The sequence below is a fragment of the Stenella coeruleoalba genome, assembly GCF_951394435.1.
Source record: "Stenella coeruleoalba genome assembly, chromosome: 19".
Lineage (NCBI taxonomy): Eukaryota > Metazoa > Chordata > Mammalia > Artiodactyla > Delphinidae > Stenella > Stenella coeruleoalba.
This window is the reverse complement of record NC_137165.1, coordinates 10811621-10820963: the sequence shown is the minus strand read 5'-3', so window position 1 is coordinate 10820963 and position 9343 is coordinate 10811621. Positions and strand designations below refer to the sequence as shown.

General features: G+C 49.2%; 1 protein-coding gene across 1 annotated transcript in view; it reads right to left on the bottom strand.

Annotated features, from left to right (window-relative positions):
* Positions 1–2905: 2905 nt before the first annotated feature.
* MIS12 (MIS12 kinetochore complex component) overlaps positions 2906–9343 on the bottom strand; it is a 231109-nt gene continuing 224671 nt past the window's right edge. The window contains exon 6 of the transcript XR_013825058.1: positions 2906–3307. The gene's annotated coding sequence lies outside the window, so the exon portion shown is untranslated. The remainder of the gene's footprint in view (positions 3308–9343) is intronic.

The window sequence follows — 9343 nt, the reverse complement described above, 5'->3', positions numbered from 1 at the left end:
GAAGGATGTCCCAGCTCACATCTGCTGTCACTTCCATTCCACCCTGGCTTAACAGTGTATTCCAAATATAACTGGCGTCCCAGATGGACTAGTCTCTGCACAGGATCAGTTCACGGAATCTGCAGTCAGATAGAAAAATATACCTGAAAGCAATTGCAAATTAGGCTTATGCTCTTGAGAAACCTCTGAAGGGAAAGTGTGCAGATGTATTTGGGGAGGTCAGAATATATGCTCAATGCACAACAAAAGACCTTAACAATTCTTTTCTCCTCCAGCTGCCACTCTCAATATCCACACATCTGGCAGCCATGCTTCAAATACCTTCTTCTTTCCCCCACTCTCAACCCCAATGCAAAATTCTCCCTATTCCCTTCCCTTCCCAGCCCCTGCTTCTCACCCCTTCTATGCTTTTCTCCAGGGAACAGCTCTTCCCTTTCTGATGCAAATCTCCTGCCTTCCCCTCCACAGTCCCCAGCCTTTCTACCCGGGTCCAATTCTGCCTTAGAAAAGCTGAGGAATTAGCTGGAGAGGCAGAACTCTTCTTAGTAGGCAGGGTTGCCAGGAAACTGAATGGGCAAGGCTATAGATATAAATTCTCTTCAGCTATAGAAAGAAGGGAGTGAGAACACGAACGTCCACACATTAGTCATTTTGGGCCCTTAGTAGGTTCTAAGTACACAAACCTGTTTGGAATGGTGCGGAATTCAATCCAACAACGTGTGATTTTGGAAACAGCCGGTCATTACATGTTATTACTGTGTTGGACGGAAGGCAGCCCAATTATCTTCTTAGGTGGCCTTGTGTGAATGTATGTGCTGACACAGACAGAGAAGGTACTAGAAAGTCCTTGGGGCTGATGGATTTTTATTCTAGGAGAGGAAAATGGAGATCCAGAGACAAAGAAAGATTTACCCAATGTTGCACAGCAAGTCAGTTACACAACCAGAGATGGCGCTAGAACCAGGTCCCCTGCTTAGGACCAGCCGCATAATTTGCAGGGCCCAATGCAAAATGAAATGCAAGTCCCCTTGTTAAAAAATGATTAAGAATTTCAAGACGGCTACAGCAGGGCATTTAAGCAAGCACGGCCCCCTCTGCCTCTGCTCAGGTCACAGGTCCATGAAGTTGGCCCTGCCCCTAACCCCCAGCCCTGGACTCTCCCTTTCCACCAGCGCCGCTCACCTTTGGTAAAAACTAGGGAGGGAGAAAGGATGACACGTGAATGTAGCCAGGCCCACAGGTTCACAGTCAAAATTAGTGGTTCTCAAATTTTGCTACATGATGGATCGCCTGGGGAGCTTGTAGAAGTCCCAAATGCCAAGGCTGCCCCTGGAAAAATGAAATCAGAATCTCTGTGAAAAGGGCACAAGTGTCAGTATTTTTTTTTAAACTTCCCAGATGATTCCAATATGCAGCAAGTTTGACATCCACGGATCCCCAGAGGCGCAAACTTGAAGGACGAGCGTCCTGAGTGTGGGGATCACGGAACGCTGGCAGCTGGGCCCTAATCCTGTCCCTGGAGCAGGGGCTCAGCCCAAGTGCAATCTCATTACTGTCTCTTCTCCTCGTTAATGCCAGCACAGCCCGCACCCTGGAGATGACTGAATACATAAATAAGTAGGTCTGAGCCCTTCTTATTCAGGTTTCCCTCATAAATATGTATTCAGGGAAATTTCTAAGAAACGTGATATTATGTCTCTCCAGAATTGTTCGAGTCTATTGGGAAAATAAATATTGAAGAGGTTCATCAGATGTGTTCCGCTGCTAGCTTCGAATTCAAGCCCTATGTCCTTTCACCATCGAGGAAAAGGCATCAGAGGGGAGGGGAGTCTTTCCCACCGCCCTGCCTGACACCCACGCTGGCTGGGAAAGGATGCCCCCTCTGCCCTTTTCCTGGGCTCTCAGCAGCTGTGTCCGGTTCCAGCTGCCAGTCCCAGCACCTCAGCTGCCCAGCTGGGGGACCTTGGGAGGATGCTTCTCCTACCTGGATCTCGGTGTCCTCTTCTCCTGGGGACCGCAAGCCTCCTACGGCAGCTCAGACTTCCCTGCACAGCTCAGACTTCTACAAAGTTCTGCTTGACTGTGCTGGCCTCCGTCTGCCGACTCTTTATGTTGCCACGGCCACCTGCAGGGCTCAATGACATCTGCTTTCTCAACCCAGAGAGCGCCCTGTGAGGGGTTTCACAGGTGGGGCCCAGGTTTCTGACCCTCTGAGTCCCCAGCCTCCACTGCGCTGACTCCCCTCCCCCATCCTTGGCCACCTCCAAAGTTGATATAGTACCGTCTCTACAAGCATCTTCTGAAGGCCATAAAGACGAGAAGTTTAAAAGCTCCCATTTAGAGAAATTGGCTGGAAAGTTTGAACCACAGGCTCCTTCAGACATGATTACCCAAACATAATTTGCACAAACATCATAATTTTTGCCAATAGCATAATAAAATAGGTAGAGGGCTGCTAAGTGATCAAGGGAGAAATGCTTCAAACATCACTGCCTGTTCCCATCTCGCCTTTTAAGTGAATCACTTGTTGCCGAAATCCAACGAGGAACAATGAAGCAGAGGGAATGGGGTTGGCTTTGTACTGTTTGCACAAAACCAACCCATGCCCAGTTAGCCAAGCGTCCACCCCAGGGCACAGCCCTGTTCCAGGTGCCACATGGACCATCAGGGTGAATTTAACACAGCTGAAGCAGAGGTGTGTCATTCCAAGTGGACTGGCCAGGAGACTGGTACCAGGTTGTTCCGTGGGCAGTGAGGCCACGGGTGTGGGAAACCTCCCCTGAGAAGGGGCCTTCTGGGAATGAAGGCGCCGTTGCCTCACCCAGAATCCCTTGGCCTCATCAAAGAAAAGCTGGAAGAGATGGAATCATCACACTGACATCTCTCCACTTTATAGACAGTGAAAGCGAGGCCCATGACATCTGTGATGTACTTGGGGTCGTGCAGGAATCAGTGCTGAGGGCCTGATCTGAACTCAGACTGGCTACAGCTGGGACTTGACGGTGCCCTGGGAGTGGACAGGGAGTGCTACCTAGGACCCCAGTACCTGTTATCTATTGATGCTTTCCAACCATCCAAACACTCGGTGGCTTAAAGCAATACCAATATCACATTGGTATCATTTCTTCTAATGCTGAGGGCAGATGGGCCCAGCGGGGCCATTCTACTCCACGTGGTTTAGCCGAGGCCACTCCCATGGCTGCATTCTGAGGAGAGCTCACGTGGGGCTGGAATGTCCGAAGTGGCTTCTCCACCTCCTCCGGGGGGCCTCTCCTCATTCATCAGGCAAAAGCAGAGGCTGCCAGGCCTGTAAAGGCAAGTGTTGAACTAGCGCAGCACCACTTCCAACACTTTCTGTTGGTGGAAATCCCATGGCAAACCCAGCATCCAGGTGGGAGGAGACTATAGCAGAGGGAGCCTACCAGGAGGCAGGGGGTACAGGGGCTGCCAGTTCATCGGTCAGTCCACCCCCACCCCTCCTGGGAAATGCCCCACCCTGAGCCCAGCTGCAGCCCAAGCACTGACCCGGCCGCCCACCGACCCCTGACCACAAACTGAGCCTGTGTCCTGGCCCCCAGATGAACCGTGTCCACGGCTGCCGTTGAGACCTACTCTGCCCAGCCCCTCAGGAGTAGGGCGAGGGTGAACAATGAGAATCCAAGAAAAATAGGGGGAACTTTAATCTCACAAAAGACTTTGTCAGCGGTGGCCAGAGAGGAAACAGGCTACCTCAGGAAGGAGTGATGTCCTTGTCACAGGAGGTATGTAAGGACAGTTGAAATGGCCACTTAGCAGAGTTCTGTGAGTGTGTGCGGGGTCGGGGGAGAACGTGGGGACCTGTAGACCCCTGTACAGATCCTGACAGGGCAGAGGAACCCGTGGCTCTAAAATTCCTTCCCCAGCCCTGAGCTCCAGGCCAGAAAACTATAGCGGGGGAGCCCAGGGACCAGAGATCTAGCAACTGGGACCAGGAAAGAGCACTGGACCAGTTTCCATCCAGCCTCTGCCCTTGAATCACTATGACCAGATGATCTTCCAATCAATTACCCACAGAGTAATAATCAGTGAATAGTAATCAATTCCCCAGGCCAAATTCAGATCGCTTGCAATCCCCTATCTTCCCCACAGCAAATCCCAAACCTCTCAGCTCTTCCCAGACTGATATGGCCTTGACCCTACTGTCCTTCCCTGGTCACTGCCCCTCACTCCCTGGGCTCCAATCACAAGGGAAAGAATTAACATTCCCCAAACTCCAAGACCTCCCTTGTGTTACAAGCATCTACACTGGGTTCTAATTCCTAGGATGGCCTTTTTCTCTTTCTAGGCAGAGTAGGGTGGGCAGAAAGATGGGAGGATCCATAGTAGGGGGTAGTAGCCTAGAGGAGTCAAGGAAAGCAGCACTTAGGGAAAGTCCAAACTTTTACGTGCCTCCTATGTACTAGACATTGTTCTAAGAACTTTACATGCAATATTTTAGGTAATCCACATAATAACCCTATGAGCTAGGGTTATCCCCATTTTATGGGTAGGAAAACTGAGGCTCAAGGAGATGAAGTATCTTACCACGCTCAAACACAGGCTCACAAGCATGTATGACTGAGAACACTTTACACCTTCTCTGTCTTCACACCTACTAATCCCTTTTCTTTATCCTCCCACTTAGCTGAGTCCTTAAAATGGTCTCCTCTTCATTGAGAAAATATTTATTCTTTTTAAAAATTTATTCAAAAATATTTATTGAGCGTCTATTATGTGTTCTTGTGTGCAGAATCACTCCTGACTCATCCTTGACTCACAGCATCAAAAGTAGGCCTTGGGAGCTTCCCTGGTGGCGCAGTGGTTGAAAGTCCGCCTGCCGATGCAGGGGGCGCGGGTTCGTGCCCCGGTCCGGGAGGATCCCACATGCCGCCGAGCGGCTGGGCCCGTGGGCCATGGCCGCTGGGCATGCGCGTCCAGAGCCTGTGCTCCGCAACGGGAGGGGCCACAGCGGTTAGAGGCCTGCGTACCGCAAAAAAAAAAAAAAAAAAAAAAAAAAAGTAGGCCTTGTACTAAGCAAGAGTTTGGCAAAAATTTGTTGGATGGATGGAGAGATAGACAGTTGCGTGCTAGACGGATGTACGGTAGGATAGATGAATGGATGGTTGGGTGGGTGGAAGGATGGATGGATGGATACATCATGGATGCATGTCTGGGTTAACAGTTGAAAAAACATACAGAGGAAGATGGACAGAGGCTAGATGGATGGAGGGTGGATAGGTGGATGGATGGGGGAAGATGGATGGATGAACGCATGGATAGATGAACGCATGAGTGGATGGGTAGATAGATGGATGGGTGGATGTCTTCATGAAACTCTAGTTTAATTACACTGATTGAGAAACCAATCTTTATGCCCAGAAGCCCCCAGCTGATCCCTTCCCAACCCCAACTAGCCTTTCCCTCTGTTCCAAGAATAGATGGGATTTTCCCGACCCATCGCCACGTTCCCACAGGGGCCGTTTGTTTTAAGTGTCCGGGACGGCTCTGTGGTGGTGCAATTAGTCCTCGTTAGCAGCCACTGTAACCAGACTGCAATTTCCAGACTGTTGGGTGGTAATTGCACACGAGCAGCTCCGCGAGGCTCTGCACCTATAATGACAAGCTGAGCCTTTTCCTCTCTCCATGCTGCTCCAAATGCCAACAAGCAGGTGAGCTCCTGATGCCGTATTAGCGTGTGGCGCTTTTCATTACTAAATGACTCCAGGGCTGTCCAAATGAGGAGAGCAATTAGGCCGATCAGGGGAAGACAAAGCATCCCTTGATGAGTATAATGATGACACAGGCAGAACCGCTCTGGCCTGAGGCAGAGTGTGAAATCAGAGCCCCGGGCTCCACTGTGGTGCAAATCAGCAGCGCTCAGCTCGTCCCTTTTGCCTACCCTGGGCATCCATCACTGCCCCTGGGGTCTCAGCACCCACAGAGAAGAAACAACCGGTATTTCCATGTAATTAGAAGAAATTGCATGTCCAGCACCCCTTACTGAGATTAGTAGTTGTTAGTAGGGTGGACGCTTTCCAAGAAAAATGTTAGTCATTGAAGAGGAGTTAAATAACTGAGGATTATTTGCTGAAAACTGTATGCCCCTTAGCACAGCAATTAAGATTCTCCTGGATTTCATTTGTGCCTCTAGCTTTAGCCCTCGAATTCCACAGCTTTTGCCAAGACACCACGCACTGTCATGCCTCTGGGTGTTTGCACATGCCGTTCCATCTGCCTAGCGTGCTCTTCCCTTCATCCGCCAAACCCTCTAATGTGTCACCCACTGACGCTCAGCTGAACCATCAAAGTTACTGCTGTGCCTGTGCTCTCCTCCAAACCATTTCTACTTTTCACACCACACTGTTAATTTGGGGTTTGCCTGCATGCCTCCCCCACTAGACTATGATATAACTCCATCTCTCTAGCACCCAGAAATCTGAGATTGTCCCAGACAAAGAACCATAATCCAACCTGCCTCCTGTTTTTGTAAATAAAATTTTATTGGGACATGGCCGCATATTTTGTTTACATGCTGTGTACAGCTGCTTTCTCACCACAAAGGCAGAGTTGAGTAGTTGCATGGCCTGCAAAACCGAAAAATATTTGCTATCTGGACCTAACTGAAAATGTTTGCCCACCCCTGGGCCAGGGTGAGACACACCCAGCCCCTCACTGTACAGTGGGATGTAATCTTCAGCAGAGGTGAGAAATGGCTCTCCCAAGGTCGCAGCTCTTGAAGCAGAGCTGCGGCCAGGAGCCAGGCCTCTGACCCTCTTGGCAATTAGCACCCTCCCAAGGCCTGGGGTTGAATAGCACTCCTCCCCTCTGGAAGACCCTCCTCTCTGGCCTGGGAATGAGAAACTTGGAAATCCAGAGACCAGCAAAGAGGGCACCCCCGAAAATATAGGAGCTGGCCAGGCCTTGAGTCTCGTGTGCCCAAGGAATCCCATACACAAAGGTTCTGGGGCATGAAACAGCCTGCTATGAGAAGTGGGCAGACATACAGGACTGAAACCATGAGAATCCAGACACTGTGGTTGATGAAGGGTAAGTGAAGTTAACCCCTTTAAGCCTCAGTTTCCTCATCTGTACGATCGGGCTGAAAACAGTTACCTTAGGAGATAATTGTGCAAGATGACAGAAAGGGTTAGACAAGGTGTATAAAGAAGCCAGCACGAGGCGGGTCCTCAGCGTTCCTTCCTGTGTGGTGCTGACTTGAAGGGACCTCACGTTAGCTCCCAGCGCTACCTGCTCTGTGCATATGGCCTGCTGACCTGCCACACAACGAGCTTGTCCCAAGCAGGTGTGCCAGCCCAGCTCAGAGCCAGCGCCTTCCTGAGTCTCTGGGGCTCACTGTCCCCCCATCTCTCCAAGGCTCTGGGCGGAGACTCACTATGGGGAGGTTCCCCTTGTGGCACATACCTCGCCCGTGCCAGGCTGATAGGATCCAGTGAGACGTGTTTCTCAGGGCCCTTGCCTCTGACAGATTTCTGGCTGTATGCAGGTAGAGTGGCCTTTGCTCTACTGAGAGCCTTTCACTAACTGGGTAGACGAGTTATTTCACTTCTCTGAAGCCCCAGTGTCCTCCTCTGTAAGATGGGGAAATACAGTCAGCCTGGCTGGATGCTCTGAGGACGAAGTGAGCTAACGGATGTCGAGTGACTGGTCCCACGTATTCTGTCCATTCATGGCCTTATGACTGAGTGCGATTCATTGCTTCACCCGCAGGCAGACAGCTGGGAGCGGCACGTGTGTCCCCCGTTCCTATTCCTCTTTCTCATCCCATTCCTCCCAGCCCTACTGAGAGGTTTTTCCTCCTGCCACCCTGATTTTCTTCTCCTTCCTGCCCAGCCTCTGAGCTGAATGCTAACGGGCCCAGGCCAGGTCTCAGCCAGCGAGCTCTTGTGGGAAATGACTGGTCCAACCTCAAGGGGCAGACCTCGGGGAGGGTGCAGGAGGGAATAGGACCCGACAAGGAGAATGTCTAGGGCTCACCTTCTGCATCCTTAGTCAATTCTGAACCACTTTCCACCTCCCACATGGTCCTTCCCACACCCCTCTTTCCCATTTCCCACTTCGCAAGAATAATAAGTGTATTAACACCTTCCCTTCTTTCTGCTTTTGTTGTCATATCTTTAACTTTTTACATATGTTTTAAACGATGCTTAAAATGTTATCATTTTGTTTGAAACAGTCAGCTGTCTTTTCTCAGAATTATGAGAGTAAAACATTAGCTGTGCTCTTTCCCTCCTGGAGACGCACTTTCCATCAGGTAAATCCCATCATTTCTTTTCAGCCTGGAGAACACCCGTTAGCAGATCTTCTGTATGTCTGCCGGCAAAACCTTCTCTCAGCTTTCATTTGTCTAAAAATCACTCCATTTCATCCTCATTTTTAAAGGATATTTCACGAATATAGATAGTAAAACTGCCTGGGTTGACAGGTTGGGTCTTTTTTTTTTCCTTTAATCACTTTAATGATATTATTCCTTTGTCGTTTGGCCTCCACTCTTTCTGAGAAGTCCGTGGTGGTTCTAACTATTGTTACCCTATAAGGAATGTATCTTTTTTCCTCTGGCTCCTCTCAAGATTTTCTCTATATTTAGTTTTGAGTGGTCTGACTATGATATGGTCAGCTATTTATTTCTTTATTTCAAATTCAGCTATTTATTTCTTCATATATTATTCCTGACCAATTATCATTATAGTCTCCTTCTAGAACTTCTATCACCAGTGTGTTAGATTATTTAAAATTGTCCTGTGCCCTTTCAAGGCTGTGTTCATTCATCTTCAATCATTTTCCTTCAATCATTTTCCTGTCTGCTCTCTCCAACTGGATCATTTCTAGTGATCTATCTTCAGACTCACATATTTATTCTTCCATCACCTCTAGCCTGCTATTAAATCCAACCAATGAGTTTTTTCTTGACTATCGGCCCCATTTTCCTGTTGTTTTTTTGTGTGTGTGTGAGTGAATTCCTGGCCCACAGGCCATCTCCAGTCTCAGCGCACTGCAGGTCACAGAGGTCCATCCCGTACACACTGGTATCTCCATTTAACTTCTAGCCTATAGAAATTATTACAGTGTTTTAAATAATGCCAGTCCTATCAAAAACAAGACAAAATTCCATTTGTACCTACATGGCATTTATATTTTAACTCTTTGCGTATGTTTAAAAAGTGGAGGGCACCTCTCTGGTGGTGCAGTGGTTAAGAAAACGCCTGCCAATCAGGAGACACAGGTTTGATCCCTGGTCTGGGAAGATCCCATATGTCGCGGAGCAATTAAGCCTGTGCGCCACAGCTGCTGAGCCTGCGAGACACAA